Below are 21782 nucleotides of genomic sequence, written 5' to 3' on the forward strand. Positions count from 1 at the left end.
AACATTTCTATGTATTTTTCAGGTAGTTTGGCAGGCTAGTTTTACACTTCAAACCTTTTGATTATTTCAGTTCTACCTTGAATATTAACTTGCTTCTTGCTTTTGTGGAAGGGGAAAGAGCTGCCCTTGCAAGTCAAAAAGAAGCAGCTTATTATAGGAAAAAATGCTGATTTGATAAAACATCTTCTTTGGAGTATAAAATTATTTTTAGAATTCTGATACACAACTTTGGTAAATCACATTTTTTTACTTTTTACCATACGAAAGCATTCTAAAGTCGATTGAGATTTTCTCAGATAACTGCATAGCAAGCAAAACAGAGAGGTTTTTGGTTTTGCTAAAATAACCAATAAACCAGGAATAGGCTAATTGGGTTTCACTAGCTAATACATAATTATAAGACAAAAAATTGCAAAATTTATTACAGTTCGGTTTTGCATGCACTAAAATAGCAAAGCCTATTGAAAAAAATAACGTGTATACAACATTAAAAGTTAATTAAAAAGTGACACTTTCCAATAAACTCAACATCTGTCTCCCAAAACTAATAAAAGCATACCTACGGCTATGTTTAAAAAAAACGCAAACCACCATCTATTATAGTATGTGTGACAAAAAATTCCCTCAGCATTACTTTTCTTCTTCACTTAGCTTATTGATTAAACCATCCTCAAGGAAGAGTTTGGGGTTATGTTTAGTTGTGTGGTTTTTTTAGCCCGTGAATGCCAGTCACACAAAATTGGTGGTAATTTAGATAAGAAGGTTATTTTGCCAACAATTATGACTCCAGCAGTATTAGTCACATTCTTAGAACACTTAGTGATGGAGAACTGAGATAATTTTAGACTTCTGTGCTGCCTTTTCTTCAGAAAAAACTCAGAGCACACCACAAATTTTGATACAAGAATCACTTTATACAATTCTGAAATTTAATCACTGCTTGGCAGCCTCTGCAGTCCACGGAGACCTCAAAGGGGAGTTCAGTCAACCATCATAGTGATCAGGGAACTTCCCCAAACTAACTGATACAAAACACTAAATCCACCCCATAGTTCAGAGCACTGATACCTTAGTGGGGAAATGATATTTTTCCTTTCCTTTGGGATTCAGAGCCTGGAGTTCTGTCTTGAGGGCAGTCACCCTTGAATGGACAGATTATTCTTGGGTGAAAGTAAACATGTTTTCATTTTTTCTAGTCTAATCACAAGTATGGCAGTGATGTTTGCCACTGAAACATTTGTCCACAAATGTTCAGTCCAAGATCAGTGCCATTACTCCATTGGTCTCATTTTCAGACGAGTACACTAACCAAAAGTCTATAAGGTATCAGCAAGAACTAACTGGGAGCTGTAGTTCTAGGTATTCGTACTGAAACAATGTCAGGGAGGAAAAGCATTTTACATGTGGTAGCTATTTTTTTGTTTGTTTGTTTTTCCTGGCAAAAAGGGAGAAACTAGGATACACATGCACATCTGAAATTAAGTGACTGATTTTCAGGTAAGTCTTATTTTAAGTTCCTATATTTTAGTGGGATCTAAACCCTTGTAAATGATAGATATTCATAACTAATGTGTTCAGTGACTGAAAGGAGAAAATAAATTAATATGCATATCTAGTGTAACTATGTATAATTCATAGCATAAAGAACTATGTTGCACAACTGATTTTTTCAATAGAAACATTACATTCCCTTAGAAAAGTTAATGTTCCTAGCATATGAATTGGTTAATTTTAATCAAGATCATATCAATTCATTCAAATCATATCAATCTTTCTCCTTCGCGTTCTCCTTTCTCCTTTTTTTTTCTTGGTTTTTTCAAGGATAGAAAAGAAGACTGGGTCCCTTTTTACTAGATTAAACCACCACAGTCATGCAAGAGGTTCTACAATAAATGTATTGGCACAAATGACACACAAAATTTTAATGGTTAGTATTTAAAAGATATCAAAAACAATATAGTAAAAATAGAAAGCAAAAAATTAGCTCATTCTTTCAGAATAAAACTGAATATTTGTCTTTGAAAATGCTGCTGGTTCAGCAATCATCTGGAGCACACAGGCACTCAACACATTCCAAGACTGAATTGTTTATTTATGCAGCTGAATATAGACTGAGGATTTTTCAGTCCCATTTCTTGCTGATTGGTTGTTCTTAATGTCTCCCTTTTGGCCAGCTGAGCTTTTGGAAGAAGAAAACAAAGAAAGATTAGTGGTCAAGACGTGGCAGTCATGTTTGCAAGTTCAGAATATAGCAGTGACAGCAATGATGCTTTCTGTAGGTGGAGGAGACTGGGCTAGAGCTCATGCATTGACCCTTGCCTGGTGCTGAACTGTACAGTGTAAATCCTCTGCAAACAAACTTACTACTAAAAATATCCAGATCCAAAGAATGGTTGTTGCTTCCTTAGTTGACAGGATTTGCTGTTTGTTTTGGAAATGTTTTGGAAATTTTATTGTGGAAATGTAGTTACCGATTTGTTTCTAGTGATTTAAACTAGCAAGAGAGCGTGGCTCTAAGTATGTAACAAGGATTAGTTCACTCTTTTGATCCTCTGAGAGTTAATGTGGGAAGAGTGCTTTTAAAATCAAATTCTCTCCGACAACTTCAATCAATCACTTTAAAGTGCTTTTATTTATAAGCTACATTTTATTTTCCTCCTGTAAGCAAATGGAAGAAAAATCTATTGGAGACTAAAGAAGTTTGTGAGCCTGCCCTTTCTTATTAAGAACTTGATTCCAAAGTTATTTGTAATATCTCTCCTTCTCCTTCTAACATTAAGAAGAATCTGTGCTATCAGCTATATTCTTGCTTTTTTTCGTCTCCAGGTACCCTTCCTAGCTGTGCTTATTAAACAGACTTTAGTCTGTGACTCAGGAAGGCACTATCTTTCTAGTTACTTATAGCTGAAGCAGAGGCCTGTAACGTGTAAAATACAGGAGTGTACTAATCAGGATATAATTAAAATGAGCTTGCCTTGAACTCAGCTGGAAGCATACTGAAATACTGTAACTAACAATAGTATGTATGTTAAGTATTTTGTAACATTCTGATAGCATAGCCAGGTACAATTTTACATATGTATGTGAACAATATCATCTTCAAAGAAGCAAAGAATGAAGAATAGTTGGATGTAGGAGCTATGCAAGTAACAAAAATTGCCAGACCAAGGACAAGATAAGCACAACAGATTGTAAATAGGCAGGACGTTCTCCCAAATACACAAGACAAAATAAAATAAGCAGCGCTAGGAACAAAGGAGACACACCACCCGCACCCCCCTTTCTGAAAGGGAGGCAAAAGTGGCATAAGTGAGGAAAGTCAAGGAAGAAAGACAAGACCACTTCAGTTCCAATTTCTCTTGCCAACACTCTTAAGCTTCATCACCTTGAGCTTGGCGCCTAAGGACGATCAAGGATTGTCTCCATCAGTGCTAAGTGTACTGCATCAGCTCTGTGGTATTGCATACTCACAACCAGTTTGGAATATGATTGTTAAACACTAGCAGCTTTGTATATGTAGTGATGGTTAATATTGTGTAAGAATTGACCATAGCATGCAGTGAGTTTTTAACAACTAAATTTAGTAAAGTTTCATTTTGAAGATTAAATCTGGCCTGATTCTTCTCTTAGTTAACCCATCCTCAGCCTGGAGTAAGCTGGGCATATGAAGTGAGTTAAACTCCATAATGCTGATGCGTCTAGTAGAGTGTCTTGAAGTTTATGGAATCATGGTATCTATCACTGAAACTTTTTGCATGATGCAAAGGAAGAGCTGTCCTCCCTGGCTTCATTCGTGTCTTATTTTTGGTAAGTGAGTGATGTGCTTTGCAACCGTTTATGTCACACTAGTAAGCCTTTAGCTCTGGAAGCCATAAACCCAGAGTATACGCCAGTGGGGGGTCTGATCCCACGATTTATGAGACAGCTCAGCCTGACTGAATGCAAAAGATGAGGAGGAAGTCAAGGGAGATTTCAACAGTTAGAGAAACTGTAAAAATGAGAAAGCTGAGGTTAATGACTGTAGAAGAGAAATGTTGAAATCTGGGGACAGAGAAGCAAAATTCTTCAAGAAAATATGGAAATAGAAATACTCACGTGCTTTAAAACAGGAGTGGTATGTGTGGTCTTGCAAATTGCTCCTCTGTCTTAAAACCAGAACCAGGCCTATGTGATTTCGCATACTAAATGTTTTATTCTGCTTCTGCCTATGAAAGGAGTCCCTGCCAGCCTCACAGAGCTAATGTACCTGGATTTAGGAGCTGATAATTAAAAAAAAAGAAAAAAAAAGTGACTTACAATCTGAATGCATTTCTTACTGCTGTTCTGCAAGAGCTGACCTTAAAGATGGTACAGGTAGAGTTGTTTGAGTAGAAACACTAGAAAGAGTGGCTGAGGGGAAAAAAGTCACTCAATCTTCTCTCTCTAAATCAGGTAGAAGACTGTGTTCTGATCCTGGCTGAAGAGGCCTGAATGTTTAAACATCATCATCCACAAGTAAGAGGTATTAGACCATATTACTCTCCAGTAAATTGACCTGGCTCTGTATTATAAAAGTGATAGTTCTTCTTTACACAGATACAGACTCCACTGCATGTCAATTGAACGGTATATGGACACCCTCAAAGCACTATTGGGGAAGATGTGTCAAGCAAAGTCGTGGATGTCTTTGGCAATTCTCTGGTGCCCAACAAATAGTAAGTACTGTATTATGATTACCCCAAGAAAAATCTTTATCCTGGGAGTTCATTGGCCACTCCAAAAGGATGGATAGATGCCAGTGGGTGATGATAACCTTCTAAAAAACAAGAATGGGAGATGTAAAAAAGGTCTGTTGACGCTCTTGGGTCATGCCAGCACCTTTCCGTCTGTAGTGATTTAGTGCCTGTAAATTAAAGTGTTTCCAATAGTGATTCCATCCTTGTGGGAGTTTCAAAATTGCTGTTTATTAACATAGAAGATTAGGTAGTGTCACTAGTGTCTGACACATTATTGCCTCCAAATTTCTTCTCATGGTTTCATATTTTTATATCGATATGTATTTTGAAAATCAAATGCCTTTTAAAGGAAAGGAGGATAGAGGCCTCTATTGGGTTTGCGTGGCGAGGTTTTGGTGGTGGTGGGGGCTACAGGGGTGGCTTCTGTGAGAAGCTGCTAGAAGCTTCCCCTATGTCCGATAAAGTTAATGCCAGCAGATTCCAAGATGGACCCACCACTGGCCAAGGCCGAGCCCATCAGCAACAGTGGTAGCGCCTCTGGGATAACATATTTAAGAAAGGGAAAAGAAGTTACAGGGGAGTCGCAGTTGCAGCCAGAGAGAGCGGAGTGAGAAGATGTGAGAGGAACAACTCCACAGACACCAAGGTCAGTGAAGAAGGAGGGGGAGGAGGTACTCCAGGCGCCGGAGCAGAGAGATTCCCCTGCAGCCCATGGTGAAGTCTATGGTGAGGCAGGCTGTCCCCCTGCAGCCCATGGAGGTCCACGGTGGAGCAGATATCCACCTGCAGCCCATGGAGGACCCCACGCCAGAGCAGGCGGATGCCCGAAGGACGCTGTGACCCCATGGGAAGCCCACGCTGGAGCAGGCTCCTGGCAGGACCTGCGGACCCATGGCCCCGTGGAGAGAGGAGCCCACGCTGAAGCAGGTTTGCTGGCAGGACTTGTGACCCTGCGGGGGACCCACGCTGGAGCAGTCTGTTCCTGAAGGACTGCACCCTGTGGAAGGGACCCATGCTGGAGCAGTTTGTGAAGAACTGCAGCCTGTGGGAAGGACTCACATTGGAGAAGTTTGTGAAGGACTGTCTCCCGTGGGAGGGACCCCACGCCGGAGCAGGGGAAGAGTGTGAGGAGTCCTCCCCCTGAGGAGGAAGGAGCCGCAGAAACAACGTGTGATGAACTGACCCAAACCCCCATTCCCCGTCCCCCTGCGCCGCTCGTGGGGGGAGGAGGTAGAGAAAATAAGGAGTAAAGTTAAGCCTGGGAAGAAGGGAGGAGTGGGGGTAAGGTGTTTTAAGATTTGGTTTTATTTCTCATTATCCTGCTCCATTTTTGACTAGTAATAAATTAAATTAATTTTTCCCCAAGTCGAGTCTGTTTTGCCCATGACGGTAATTGGTGAAGTGATCTCCCTGTCCTTATCTCGACCCATGAGCCTTTCGTTTTATTTTTCTCTCCCCTGTCCAGTTGAGGAGGGGGAGTGATAGAGCGGCTTTGGTGGGCACCTGGCATCCAGCCAGGGTCAACCCACTAAAAGGCCTAAGAATGATTCAGTCCATCACTTCTTAGTTCATTTAAGACCTTTAAAGATGGAAGGGTCCTGGCTAAAATTTGGTCTGGCTGAATGACAGCAGCTGTAGCAGTAACCACAAGGAGCCTGTGCTTGCACACAAAGTTCAGCATGGAAGCTGAATGACTGAGATAGGCCCTTCAAAGAGCACACTGGAGGATCGGTAAGTGAACACTGACAAGAAAAGACAAATGCAGTTAGCATGCTAGAAGAAAAAATCACAGATAAGTTCAAAAGCGGTGTTAGTTTAAAAACCTAAGTTCACTCCTGTGAAAGCACAGAGTTGATGCAACCGGTGAAAGGCAGAGATCAACAAAGGTCAGCACATACAATCAACTAGCTTGAGTGAGCTGAAACTTGAGCCCAGATTCATTCCACATATCTCACTCTGTGCTGCATCATTATACGCTTTATCACTATGAAGTTGTCCAGTATGTCTAGTTTACCCTGCACCTTCTCTGACTAATCTCGAAGTGTTGGAGGCAGAAAGATACTTTTGACTATAAAAATAATCTGTTAAAAAAAATAAAAATTTGAAGACATAATTCCTTCTGTTATTTAACAAAATAAAGGAGCAGTTTATGCTTATCCTATATAGATAAACTTCAGTAGTTGTTTAGACAGCTAGCACTAAAGTATTTTCAAGTATGCCTTTCATTTTACATGATGATTATACAGAGAAAATATTCTTCCTTAGCCACATATAAAAGCCTTGTAAACACATAAACAACAAACTGTTTTGAATAGAATGCTAAAAAAATGAGTTAGTGTTTTACATGGTGCAGAATCATATTATACTTATTCATCTATTCAAAATATGCTTGAAATTATGAATACTTTACTATTGGTCACTCGTTTTGTTTTTGGTTTTTTTGTAAAAAGAAAAACATATTCCAAATGTGTTGAATTAAAAGGGGAAAGTCATTGGGTGGAAAATGATTAGGATTATCTCTGAATGCATGCATTATTTCTAATGAGATTTACACCATTATTTGTCTTACTTTATCAAGTCAGAGTATTATTACTTCTCAGTTGAACCTCCTGGTAGGAAACCAGCTGTATCTGTTACAGTGGGAGATACTGCAGCCTATTTTACAAATCCATTTACAAGAAGTAATAAGAACAGCAAATGGTTCAATAGAAATGTTGGGGGGGGGGGGGTGTTTTTTTTTGGGGGGGGGTTGTTTTGTTTTGTTTTTAAATCAATGTTGTGGCTAACAAATTCCTTTCACTTGCAATTTTTCTTTTAGTTTTGAAGTCTTAAAATAATTTACCTCTTATTTCCTAATATGTCCATGATATGTTATGTGAATAAGTATTGACCAATATAGGCAAACTTGACCCAAACCTATTTTTCAGTTTTCTACTATACTTAAAAATGTTTCATTCTTATTATTGACTAACATGACAGTCCCAGCCCTGATGTTAAGAAATAATAATAGGTTGGTTTGTTTGATTGTTTTTTCTAAGTACATCAGCAGGTTCTGTGCAAGTATTTTAAGTACATACATCCCATGCAAATTATCTTCCTGAGCCAGTAGCAGCTTTTGTTGTATTACTATATAGAACCTTTGTCTCTTATAGTCAGGGGGTTTTTAACTTTTTTTTCTTAAGTTCTCTGTTCTCATTTTATCTGCTTCAAATATTGCCTGCTGTCAGAAGCAATAGTAATAGAAGCTAAAGTTTTGGAAGGTGGAATTGTTGGTGCAGGTTTGCCACTTTTTTCTTCTGTTGACTATGTTAGGTGACAAATTATTGCAATGAAATTACTATTGATCTCTCTGCATGATGCTTCATACTAAAATGAGACTGGGAAAAGTTATATTCTGTAGCATGTCTTCCTTGTCTTGGACATATACAAACTAGAACACAATAAATATATTATTTGGATTGTTTTTCCACTGCTCAGCATTTCTCAAAGTTGGGGAAAGAAGGACAGTGTATGCTTATGCACATATTCACATAGTTTGGGTATTTTTTATTCATTATTCAGCTTTCTTCCTTTTGACTAATAAGGATAATAGGAGTTATGAAATAACAAACTGGTATAAGAAGGATATTCTTTCTTCTATTTCACTTATTTCAAAGATTAAATGGAAAGACTCTCACCCCACTCCGTAAGTCCAAAAAGCAAACGGATTTGGTGAGACTTTAATTCTTGCCCCTTCACCTTGCCTCTAATGGAAACCATAGCTTGTGCAAAACATCTCTTAATTTGCTTTTCTCCTGAAAATAAACCTTAATACAATAGCAATTTCATTCGGGAAAATGGGAGATACAAGAAAAATCATTTTTATTACATACTTCCTCTCTGTAATTCCTGACTATAAGTAATTAAACTGAAGGAAAAAAACAGAACAAGTTGGTTGTTCCTTTTTCTGAGATGAAAAGAGCTGAAGCGATAGCCAAGTTAACTGATACAATTTGATAGAATTTTTTCATGCTTTCCGTGATGATTAGTAGAAAGGATGAAGAGAGTTCTCTTTCTTCCCCACTGCAGACAGTGAGAAGATCACCTGCGTAACAGGAAGTTGAAGAAGGATAACTCCCTTTCAATAATTTACATGGAAAAACTATACCCACTCATTATATCCCCTGAACTTTGGGCAAGAATCCAACAGTTCATCACTTCTTATGTATTCCTGGAAAGTATTATAGGTTCTAATCTCTATACATTTTTCATTATAGTTAGTGATCATTTTTTCTCCTTTAATTATCAACATGGATTAGTAAATTATCTCTCTCATTCCCTTTTGATGACAAATTGCCACATGTGTAGCCTCACCTTCCCAGTGAAAGAAATGGACTCCAGAAACTCTCTTGCTGATGATACTCTATTTTGGTCCTCTGAAGCTGATTCGTTCAGATCACTCTTATATGTTTGGAAATACTCTGATGAAGTTTTGGATAACAGATTCATTCCTGAAAAGGAGGGTGGAGAGATATGTACCATTCTTCTACTTACAAGTTGTCTTCCAAACAGACTGAACACACTAAACACAAATTTATTTTGATTCTTGAATATACTTAAATGTATCATTATACTGAGATTAATGGAATCATCCACATATGTTAGCTGTATAGAAATCTAAGTGAAGAACCAACTAATTAAAAATACTTACCTATCTATGTCTCAACAACTGCACTTGTAGATAACTTCTCCTTAGAGGGATTAGAGGTCAGAAAATCATGATGCAGAATGCTCTTGTGAGAATGAATGCAATGTGACTTTCTCAGTAATGAGAAAACCTAAGAAGGATGAAAAAACCTCTCAGTCTTCTTGGCAACTGAAAGTATCAGGTATCTTGTGGCTCATAGAACAGCGTGTGTTTGAGATAGTTATATAGTCATGTTTCCTAAACCATTTTATGTCTATATGAATAATATAGTTTCTCTTTAGATATAAATTTTTCACAACCACAGTCTCACCAAATATCACATCACATCTCCCTTGCCTCTTCAAACCATATTCCTTTACATGTTCTGGCAGATGTCATATACAAAGTCAATGAAAAATTTAGTAAAATGATACTTCATTTCCTAGTCCTTTAGATAGTTCTGTATAGCTGGATAAAGGTTTAGGTACTATCTGATGTTTTAAATGACAGAACAGCTGACAATAAGACTTATTTAATAAGTCATTACAAGTATAAAATGAATGATGTATACAAGAGGAACACCACAAAATAAGAAGAAATTAATTCAGGTGTAAACAATAAAAACTTTAAGCTGTCATTCTCTAAGAGAAAAAAAAAATGTTCATTTGTGTAATAATTTATTGGTAGATTCAGAATTTGGTCCAATTTAGTTGTATTCACAATTTAAAGTACAATTTTCAGGTGTAATTCAGACTACATGGATTATTCTGATTACATGCAACTTGATCTTTTACAGTACTCCATGAATTGCAGCTCTGTGGTTTTTCCATCCTATCTGTTTTGTTGGGGAGAAAATGGATTTCAGATGGTATAAAACAAGAAGGAGAGCAGGAAGAACATTGACCTGGATTAATAAGAATTGAGTACAACCTGATAGTTCAAAATACAAGGTCACATGTTTAGAAATTAATGGACTGACAAACAGTTGCTGTAATCTCAGAAACGATCATAAAAGGTTGACATTAGAAGAGTCATCACAGGGTGATTAATATTGATCACTAGCAAATGAAAAGGCAGATTTGGTCTTAGAATGTTTCAGGGAAAGTTTTCTCAGGAAACAGAGGAAGTACTGCTTTTGGTTCATAAGACACTGTCGATGTTTCTTCTGGAATTTTACGGGTTTTGAGGTACTTATATTCAGAAAGCTAAAAGGTGAATATAACTGAATGAAGATGCTAAAGAGTGGACAGAAAAAGAGCATCGTTTGATTATCCTAAGAACAAGAATGGCCAGAGAGATAAACAGTTGAGAAAAGATCTTAAAATTAAAAAAAAAAGGTGATCTGGGAACAGATTGGTATGGACTAGTTGTGAATAAGTTTAGGCTAGACATTTCCAGTTGTTGGAATCATGAAGCTCTGACATGGGTTTTCAGTGGGAACAGGCGAGTCAAAAACCTTATGTTGTTTTAAGATGGATCATGATTGTTATACCAAAAGGAATATATAGTGTAATTATTCCTGAGAGCATTTAGATTCAATAAGCCAGGAGTTTTCTTCAAACCATAGCTTTCTAGCCTGAAGTATGACCTAAATTTAGAGCAGCCTAGTCTTTTAAACTATCTTCTGATGTCATCTTTATTGCCAAACCCCCTCAATTGCTTCTGCAGCATTATAGTAGGTTATTTCACCTGCAAATGAGATTCAGAATCCCTAAAAAATTGTCAGTGCTTGAAATGCTTATGAAGGACTTCACTGAATAAAAAATAGCACTGTTTCAGCATTAGAATTCAGAATCAAGTGACACTTCACACTTTATTCTGTTAATTTTAACAGAGTTACACTGTTATCTTTAAATGTGTTGAACAGAGAGAATTTTACATATTCTACAGAAACAAGTATAAGACATCTTAGTCAGGTGTAGTAGTCTATGATAATCTATTCCTACTTTAGTTTTGTTAACATGATACATTGAAGTAATTAATGCTGTCATGGATTGTCTACGTACACTCCTCACGACAAAACTTATTGATATATCCATCATTCTTCTAAAATCTACTCATTGTGAATATGCTAAAACAACATTGCATTAGCAGGTTTGCTAAATAAAATGTCAGCCAGAGAGTTTGCAGGTTTCTCGGCTCTTAAAATATCTAATCAAGAGAAATGCACTCATGCATTTTGGCACTAGAGTTATAAATTATGCATAACACAGCATAACATTAAAGCATTAACATAATTTAACAATACCAATCTATCAGTTCCTAAGTGAAAGAAATAAAGGTGTTGTATCTGAGTGTCTTGACTTGATTCACCTAGTTTGTACATGTTTAAGATTTATAGTAATAAGAATGATTATTTCAAAGTTTTAGATCTTTGCTAATATGCCCTTTTTTCTTTAACTGTGTAATACATCTTTTACATACGAGCCTTCATTTGTTGATTTTTTTTTTTAGTCCAACTGACACACTAAGTAATGTCCTTTTTTAGCCTGCAAAACTGTACAGTTAGCTAAGACTAGCTGCTTTAAACAGAAAATAAATCTGTGGATTACATCTAATTTCATTCTGATCATTTCTGAAATATTAAAATACATGTAACAGCCATCTTCATCAAAGATACTTCAACCAGTTTAGCTAACATTTAGCAGAATAAAATAGATAATACTTTTCTTCATGTGTGATAATTGTCACGCTAATAGCATTCCTAGTGGTTCTGAAATCTCAGCTACTTCAAGTGTCTAGCCAAGAATATGGAAGATGGTGTGATATTGTGGATTTTTTTGCAGACTTGGAAACACAGATGTTGGATTGACATAAGAATTTCTGAATGTTCATTTGATCTTTAATATTTTTTTTTTTTATTTTGTGCTCTTGTCTCACTTAGTCATAAGTTACAAATACACAACTGTGAAAGACTTTTCTGTTACACATGTAGACATAGTAACTATGTGCAATATGCCTGTAACTGATCTCTCAGAGTGTGTGATATCACCTTATGGTGCCATGGTCTCAGACAGAGAACCAGAGGAACTGCTATACTAAAAAAACCCACATTTTTTTACCTTTTTTCTGAAGGTAATTAAACAGACTTTGCTGAGAAATTCCTTGCTCCTGTACAATTGCTCCTAATGCCAGTGTTATGTGAGGAAGGTGTTCTGTTTCATTGTATGAAACATGACATATAATGATGACAAAAAGTTCAAACTAGTATAAATAAATTTCATCTGACCATATATGACTTACCTTTATTCTCATACCTGTCTGCAATTATTTTCATTTTAGATGAAGGAGAAAACAAACAGAAAGACTAAACTTTCATAACAGCATTAGATTTTGACTCTTCTCTGACACAGTCTACAAAGACAAAAAAGATAAAAAGACATCAATTTCTGCCATGTTTTCTCTAGAAGTAAGAAACAAAGAAAATCATAAACTACATACATCCAGCCTAGATACTTATTGTTAGTAATTTTGATTTTCATAATCACCAAGGTTCTTTTAGACACTGAGATTAGTTGTCCACACTAAGAGCACAGATTTGAACTCAGCATCTTCTATAGCATTATAAAATAACCTTACACTGCCTGGTGTGCTCTCAGACACCCAAATCCTCTCTGTCTGTCTGTAAGAATAATTAAATATTTTTCTGTGGGAATGTAAATAAATAGCATGGTTATGCAGCATAACAATAAAGGTACTCTTGCTGGAAGTGTTCTTCACGAAGAACAAGTCCTCAGTTTACGTCCTTGTTCTAGAGTGCTTCAGTATTTTTCATTCAAGACTGATTTTTTTATTCAAGACTGATGATATAAAACCCAGGAGAATGCACTCATCAGCACGCAAGGGTCATACTCTTTCTTATTGCTTTTTTGAAGGTTCATGACTTTTGTATCCTCAGCTGCACTGTGGGTTAGATTTTGCAGAAGAGGTGGCTACAAGCCTAAGCTATAGCTCAGCAGATGGGTATGAATTTGTTCAGGCAGAAGAGGGCACTGAACACAAATCTAATTTGTTGGACAAGTAGTGTAACTCTTGCTGCATTACAAAATGTAGGCAGGAGTAACAACACAATAATTACAGGCTGCTCTCATTTTAAAAGAAAAGAAGAACCTACCCATATTTATAAAAAGGATACATTCCAGCCTTAGACAAGTGTCCAAGGGAGAGGCAGAATTTAAAAAATGCTTTTCTTTTGGACTTTTCATGTCATCTGTTAGATAAGTCTTTTATGCTAAGGACGCTGTCTTCTACAGATCAAACATGTAGGTGTCACTATAGTTGAAAGTGAGAGATAAATACCTCCACATGGGGATTTAGTCCAGCTTCTAATAAGTGTACAAGGCAGGGGAAATAAATCCTTGAAAGTACATTTATTGAAAAAAACCCAAGATCATTAACTCTTACATAGCTTCAATTAGGTATGATGAATGCTACCTTCATTGCACAAGGAATTCAGGTTCATAATTCATGGTTTTTTAATTTCACTTTCCAAAAGAGGCACCTAATACTGTGTTCCACAGCATCAAACTTGAGATGGTTATGGATTTCAGCATTAGAAAAAAAATACAATCATGGAAAATCCTAAATTAAAAATGTATAGCTCCATATTCAGAGGACAATTAGGGGAGTGGCAATGATACTCAGGCTCACACCATAAGTGTTGCGAATTTGAGGAAATATTCATCAAACAATTCAGAAAGTACTCTCAATTCTCTGCACGTAACAAAGATTACAAGTTCCAGTGAACAGAAGATGAGAGCATGGCCATATATTTAAGGAGTAAATCATAATCCAGGGTGAAATGAACCATGGGTGTACAGCAGCATCATGTAATTTTATAATTTCCAATCTTTTGAATACTTCACATGCAGCTTTAATACATAAACAAACAGATGCAGATAGATTCCCTAGGCATAGTAGGATAACAAAGTATTTTTTAGAACTTCCTACCCTATCCTTCTGTAAATAATTCTATTATTAAAATTCTGTTTATAATGTTGCTTTTTTTTTTCAATAAAAAGTGGTTTTTTGTCAATGAATAAATGTGCCTTCAGAATAAGTTATGGACTACTGAAATACTGTAAATAAAGCTTTAAAATGGAGAACTGAATGGAGAATTAATACAAGCAATTTCTATCCCTGAAGACAGTTTTCTAGCCATTTATTCCTGTCCACTTTGCATAAAACCTACACACTAGTATTAATATGCTATATTTCATTGTACTCTCACAATGTCTCTTCTCTTTTTAAATTAACTTCTAACTTAATGTTCTATTACACATTTGGCACAGGAAATACACAAATACGATCAGGGGAATACATTTCTTTAAATCTCCAGTATTTCTGAATGATAAGTGTTAACCATAGTGACTCTCTAGTGGACAAATGTTGATCTAGCACTGAGTTATAATCAGCACAGCCCATAAGGAATAATGGAAGCCTCAATGCTGAAATAAACTGGCATAGAGACTTATCACTACCATTTCTGATATGGTTGCAGTTTCCGATATAACTTGACATATAACATTTGATAGGAATTCCAAATATAGCTAAGTGATTTGGAGTAAATTGCTGGGACTTTTGAATTGCTGTTTCTTATCTGTTTCTGCTGCAGTCTGATTAAGCAATATCGGATTTTTTGTAGCAATGCAAAGGTCTCTAAGTGTTATGTCAGCTATGCTAAATTTACACACATGGTCCCAAAAACAGTTCTAAAAATAAAGTCTAAAACCAAGTCATCCGCCTACTCCACTAGTTTTCTGAGACTTGCCTACCCAAGTACAAAAATACATTAGTTAAATTTTCAGTTTGTGTAGTAACTCTACTAATACCAGAGAAACTCTTTTAATATGTAGTAGGTGAGGATAGTACATTGGCCGCAGGCAGTGTATTAACAAAAAGTCCTAAAATAAAAGCAGAGCATTGAGACTTGGTTTGTGTAATCTAAAGCTAAGGTAGCATTCAAAAAGCAAGGGATTTCTGGAAAAGAGGAACTGAGAAATTGAACTTGAATAAGATCTTCTGTTACAGTAATCTTCCTACAGGTTTCCTTACATGCTGAGGTGAAGTCTGTGCCATAGGTGTGTTTGAGCTAGAGGGAGAGTTGAGTACATGTATGTGTGTTTAGAACTCTTTCAATTGCAATTTGCATATATAGGACAGGTTGTCATTACTGAAATAAGGTACGCCCTCCTCCTACACATTCCCACTTTAAGTATTACCTATGAATATTTATGTAGCATTGTGTTTTAGAGATTCATATAGGAATATTGAAATTATTGAAGGGAGATAAAATACTAATTAGTTCTCTTTCATATTTAGACTTCTACGTTAGACAGCGGAGGTTTAAAAACCCTTTTTTAAAAACCATTGGAAATAAAGCTATACGTGCAGCAGACACGATTAAAATGAAGGCAGAGAAACACGGCAGAAGTGGAACTTAAGCAGGCAGAGTTTTATGCCGGTAACTACAACTTACTTTAAGCCATGGGCAGCAGTGGCACTAAATTAGGTCGTAACTGGAAACCCCATACAAAAGCATCATCAGTCCTGCCTCAGAGAGATTCTACTCCTTTACCCCCCACAACATATAATCTCTGGTGTTGCTTTTGTTAGTTCAATTTAATATTTTTATCTTGGTTTGTGAGTTTATCTATATTTGTCTGAAGTTGCAGGGAGTAGAAACTTCCACATTTCTAATATCAGAAGAGGTGAGCCACTGTTTGTAGTGATATTATCATTCACAGAACTTAAAATTGCAGACAGTAATCTCATCTGTAGTATTGACTTCTAAAAGCCTAAAGGTATAGCTTTGTTTTTGTGACAAGTTAATTGTAAAAGTGCTATTTGTGACATCTTTTTAATTTCCTTTGACTTATCCTGTATCTTCAAAGTTTTTCTAACTTCTCACTGTGAAGTTGTTTCCAATGAGAAAGTGGCATATTATATACCTTTGGTCACATTGTACAATAATCCCACCTACATTAAATAGTCTTAGATCCAATAAAACCACTCTACCATAACACGGCAAACTTTCTAGAGTGTTATGACCCTAGATTTATTAGATCAGCTCATAAAGATGGAAAAAAGCATGGCAAGTTTTTGGGTACACCAACTGTTTTTAATTCTTATATTCTTATACCTGCAAGTTTACTAAAATAATCAACACTACTACTATTTTAACAGTGAATTTGGGAAGTGTCTAAGCACTCCAATATTCCCAGAACAAAAAAAGAAATTATTCATTAAAAAAAAAAAAGGCTCTATTTAGCATGTATTTAGCAAACTTTTGTTGTTGATTTCTTTAATGACTCATGCTTTTCAGTTTTTCTCTATGATTATTTGTCTTTTAATATATAGGATGATCATGTAGCCACAGGACTCCAAAACCTGAAGCAATTGTTTTCAGATTCAAAATAAATTTGAAAACTTGGCAATTCTGATCATTCCATTTAGAGTAAATATTAAAATATTTAGCACTGCAATAAAAAATCAGTAACTATAAGCAGTGAGGAAAAAAACCTCAGAAATTACAAAGCATTTCTCTAATTGTATTAAGTAGAACTAATAATACCCACATCTATTTCAATAAAAGAAAATGGGTTATCACAGGCAATCACAAACATGAAAAGAGTACTTTCCCATCAGTTCAACAAGACTTTTTTCTGCTATACAGTCTGCTTTAGTCATAAAGTTTGTTTGTTTCCTGGGGAAAACCTTTACATTTTGCATCTTTTTGTGGAAATAAAGATGGAATGCCTTTTGGTCGTACAGTGTAAGTTGTCTGTATTTTTTTGCAGTCTTGGAAGGTTATTTTTTAGCTAACTGGTATATATATTGCTCTATCTCCAGCTGTCACATTCTTAGGTACTGTTCAAGCCTCTATACCTACATCTTCCACATGCAAAATCTGTCTTGCACCTCTCTTGCAAAACTTTTTTCTGTGCCAGACTCAGGATTTTTTTTTTTTTTCATTAGAGAATAGTAACTGATATTAACTGTTTTAAAGATGCGGTTGTGTAGATGCTTGTACTGATTCACCTGGCATCAAAGTAACTCACTTAATTTGTTGCGTATTCAATTGCTGCTCTGTAGTTTTCTTGACTGTTACTAGAGTACCTCGGTGTATATAACTTTAGATCCTTTAACCAAAGGTATACAATTCCCTTATAGGTAGTGGCTTACAGAGTATCTTGTATCATCTGAATTACCCATTTCTAAGTAATTAACGCAGTACTTGTAATAGCTTCCAATATAAGTATGAGAAACTACAGTTCATATAGACTGATCTGAAGTCTGGAATATCTGAGTAATATGAGCAAGCTTATTCCCTGTCATAATTCAGCTGTCCACTTTCAGTCCTTAAGGTGGGACATTAGGTGGCTGGGAGAAAAGGAAGGATAGGTCCTCATGGCATATTTTGCTCTTGTGACTGGAAGTTTTCATCCTCTGGCCATTGCTAGTGCATGGGCTACATTCATCTCTGATTCTGAAAGCAGCTTCAGGCTAAGTGCTGATAGTATTAGCTAAGCATTTTCCTTTCAGGCAAGTACATAGTTACAACTCTCCTGGCTTTGATTTGTTTCAATATTAGGAAAGGAGAATCTATGCCAAGAGAGGCATTTGTTTCAGAAAAACAGTAATTTAAATGCTATTCTCAGTTACGTTGGTGTAAAGTAGAATTAAAACCTAGTTAAATTCAGAGGATTAGATTTAAGTTTACATCTCAGTACCAGAGATAAGAATTTGGCCAAATATTCCCTAAAGCATATCCTGTAAATTGTCAAGTTTCTAAATTTATCAGTCACTTGAAAACTAATTGATGAATTATGTTGATTGAAATTGCTAGCAAATTGTTCAGAAAGAGAAGTGTTTTTAATCTATGACATGCAACATAACAGAATGGATATTTTACATAAAAATAAAGTATTTATTTTTCCCTGACTTTGGTGAGTGAAAAATATTGTTGGAATAATTTCTCTTCTACATTTACTCCTCTGTTCCCAAGTGAAACCATCTCAAAGAAAGAACAAAAGCAAAAACATGCTATGAGCCTTCCAAATTAATTAGTAATTTAAAAACTTTTTAGCAAGTTATTAAATTACCTCAGTTGGTTTTCCATGTTTAGTTAGTATTTTGTTTATGCTTAGTTTTGGTTTTTTAGTTGGGCTTTGTTTTTGGTTTTGTTTTAAAGTATCTAGTTTCAGTGCTGGGTCCAGTGTATTCTTCTTTTTGAATTTTTTACATCTTTCTCTTCGCTTGAACTTTTAAAAAGCCTATTTAAGTTTTTATGATAAAAATATCAGTACCTGTCACATCAGGTTAGTAATTATGCATTAGGGAATCCTGAAAGATCATAAAGCTTTTCAAATTATTGGTTATGCTGTACAAAAAGTAATATTTTAAAAGGAATAGAATTAGATATTTCTCCAAAGTTTAATCATTATTTAAAAATGACATCAATGTTTTGTCATTTTTACCACATTATTAATACTCTTCTCTTTAAAAAAGAGCTAATAGAAATAAAGTGTTTATGGATAGCCTGTTTTAAGTATCTCAAGCACCAGGAGTCTAATGTACTATTCATGTTTGGAAAAAAACTCCATTGGTAGCTGTTAGTGTTTGTTTAATAAAATCTCCAGATAGTGACAATATTTCCCCATAACCTTCACTATATATACTTTGAACACAATTTCTAATTGCCAACAATGTGCCTGATATGTGAAACTGTCAATGGGATGTTTTTATTTTGGGTGTACCTTAAACAGACCTTACAGCATGACTCACAGGTTTTTCAGGTGTTAAACTGAGTCTGGCCACATAAGGTTTATTCAAGAGGCATTGACTATATAAACCTTGCAAAGAGCTATAGTATGTGTTAATGGGGGCATTTTCAACTCACTTTGCAGTGCCATTACTTTAAATCTCCAGTTAACCTGAAAAAGGCAGTTCTTTGTAAAATCTTTTTTGAATTGTGCAGATTGATGCAAAAGCACTAAGATTACTTAACCTATTACTTCTATTAAATCTTTTTTAAGATTTAACAAAAAACAATTATGAATTTCGAAAAAAAACAAAAGATACAGTGTGGTATGCAGTAACATCGCTATACAAATACAGATATATTCATGCTTTCTGTTTCAGGCATTAGTCTATGTATAGCAGGACTTTTGCTTGGTGCAAGTTAACCAACAGAATGATCATCTCTGGAACATGTCTGCATGCAAATTTCTGTTAATCAGAGAAAACATACTTTATTGATCATGACATGCCACATGGATTCCCAATGTGGATGGCACAGTTTTGTTTTGCATTCAATGGGATAGATACATAACAATATTGCAACACAACCATAAACCATAGAACTCCTGTAACCCCCAGTTCCAATTCCTGAAGGGCTTCTATGTCTTGCTCTTTGCTGATGCTTATCTTTCTGCACGATCCTGGGCAACAGGTCAAAGTCTGGGGCAGGTGGGGCAGATTAAAACACAAACTTTGTGTTCAGCGCCATGTGGTCATGGGTGATGGTAAGGTGAAGTAGATGAGTACTGAGGCTGTGGTACAGTAGCAGGTGGCTGTATGAAGCACAGCTGATTAATATTGGCCAGCTGCCTGTTAAATTAAACTGAGCTGTTTAACCTGGGAGAAAGATCAAGAGCTCATGTATGAGGCAGATAGAGGCATTTTGGGGGTCATGGGAAAGAGTCATTTCTTGGGGAGCAACACTGCAAGAGAGCAGAATCAAGCTGGAGAAATCTTTTTGGCAAAGTTTGAAATTTTGATGGATCCAAGCCTCATCAACCCTAATTTGCCCATTAGTTTCACTGTACATGGACTTTGCCAAGCCTTTCCAACAGATTTAATTCACACATCATTGCATTTCTTCCTCATCAGTGTCCTTGAGACTTCTGAACTTTCTGGAAAATTAAATAAAAACAGAACAAGCTATGACATTTCTTTTATAAATTCCATTATGTCAACAAGTTTGTATTGAAATACTTTTAAAAGCCTTTATACACTGAGGAGGAAATTCTATTGATTGATGAAAAACCAATGCATGGCTCTAGGCAACTTTAAGTTGTAAGGGTTTCATTTTAAGAACTATATCAAGACAGTCATTGAGTTTACCCGTATGATTTATTCAACAGGTACTGTAAAAGATGGGTGTGGCATACTGGCTTAAACTGGGTTGTCAAAATCCTCACGTATGTTGTGTACATCAAACAATAGAATATGACTCAAAATTGTTTGAATTATAATTTGATTTTTTTAAAGAGTTTAAAACCCTGATTTTGGTTTTAATTTTAAAAAAGCAAATACTTTTCAAAGAAATATACACCTGCTTTACCTAAGTTTGGTTGATACACAGGTGAAGAAAAGGAAAGCTGATCTTGCTTTTTCAAGTATTTAATAAATGTTAGTAACAGATACATCTACTTCTAAATTATAGTTACAGTAATAATTAATAACTATTCCATAAAATATTTAGGAAAATCCATTCTATGTTTATGAAACATGATTCAGCATGGAAATACTTTATTTTTCAAGACAGGGAGATTTTGTATTAGTTAGTTTATCTTCATTCTCATGCTAACATTCCAGCGAGTCACCAAAGGTTTACTGATATTCTTTAGATCAAAAATAAAATCTTCATTTACAAATATTATTCTTAAAATAAATAATTCAGTGGCAGATGACAGATAATAAAGATCCCATTGAGTTGATCACACCAAGGTTCCTCATGCCATTTAAGATACTTCAGTTGATCAGAGATATCCACGTGGGGCTGGTAGATATTTCAGGAGAAGAGACTTATACTGGAAGCTGGATGCCAGAGGGGATATTCTAGAGCATCTCATATGGCAACAGACGTTACTGTGAACCAATTCAAACCTTAGATCTTACTGGGTCATAATGGAAGCTTAGACATCTAGCAGTAGACACATAGAAGCTTCATTCAGAGTATAATGCCTTCCCTGTCCCTAAATACCACTATGGTATCAATCTCCCGTAGGTACTGAGTTACATCTCCGAGAACCATGATCTTAGGTATCCTAGGGCACCTCAGGTGGCTCCAGATGCGTATAGAAATACAGGCAACCAAAGTGAGCCCCAGTCTCCACTGACTGTAACAGGAACCCAGGCACTTAGCTTACATATAGAAGTCAACATTTAGATATCCACAGTACATAGCTGAATAGTACCCAAAAATATCAGAATCAGGACTTCGATCCATATCTCAGGATAACCTCTTCAGCAATATAAACACAGATTATACTTTACTCCTAGAAGTGTCCTTTGCATTATAGCTAATAAATAGCAATCACATGAGACTCAACTGGTAAGAATTCCAGTAAAGTACAGAAAAATGCTGGTAAAGAGAAGAAAAGCAAGATGAGTTT

The sequence above is a fragment of the Gymnogyps californianus genome, chromosome 1 (assembly GCF_018139145.2).
Source record: "Gymnogyps californianus isolate 813 chromosome 1, ASM1813914v2, whole genome shotgun sequence".
Classification (NCBI taxonomy): Eukaryota; Metazoa; Chordata; class Aves; order Accipitriformes; family Cathartidae; genus Gymnogyps; species Gymnogyps californianus.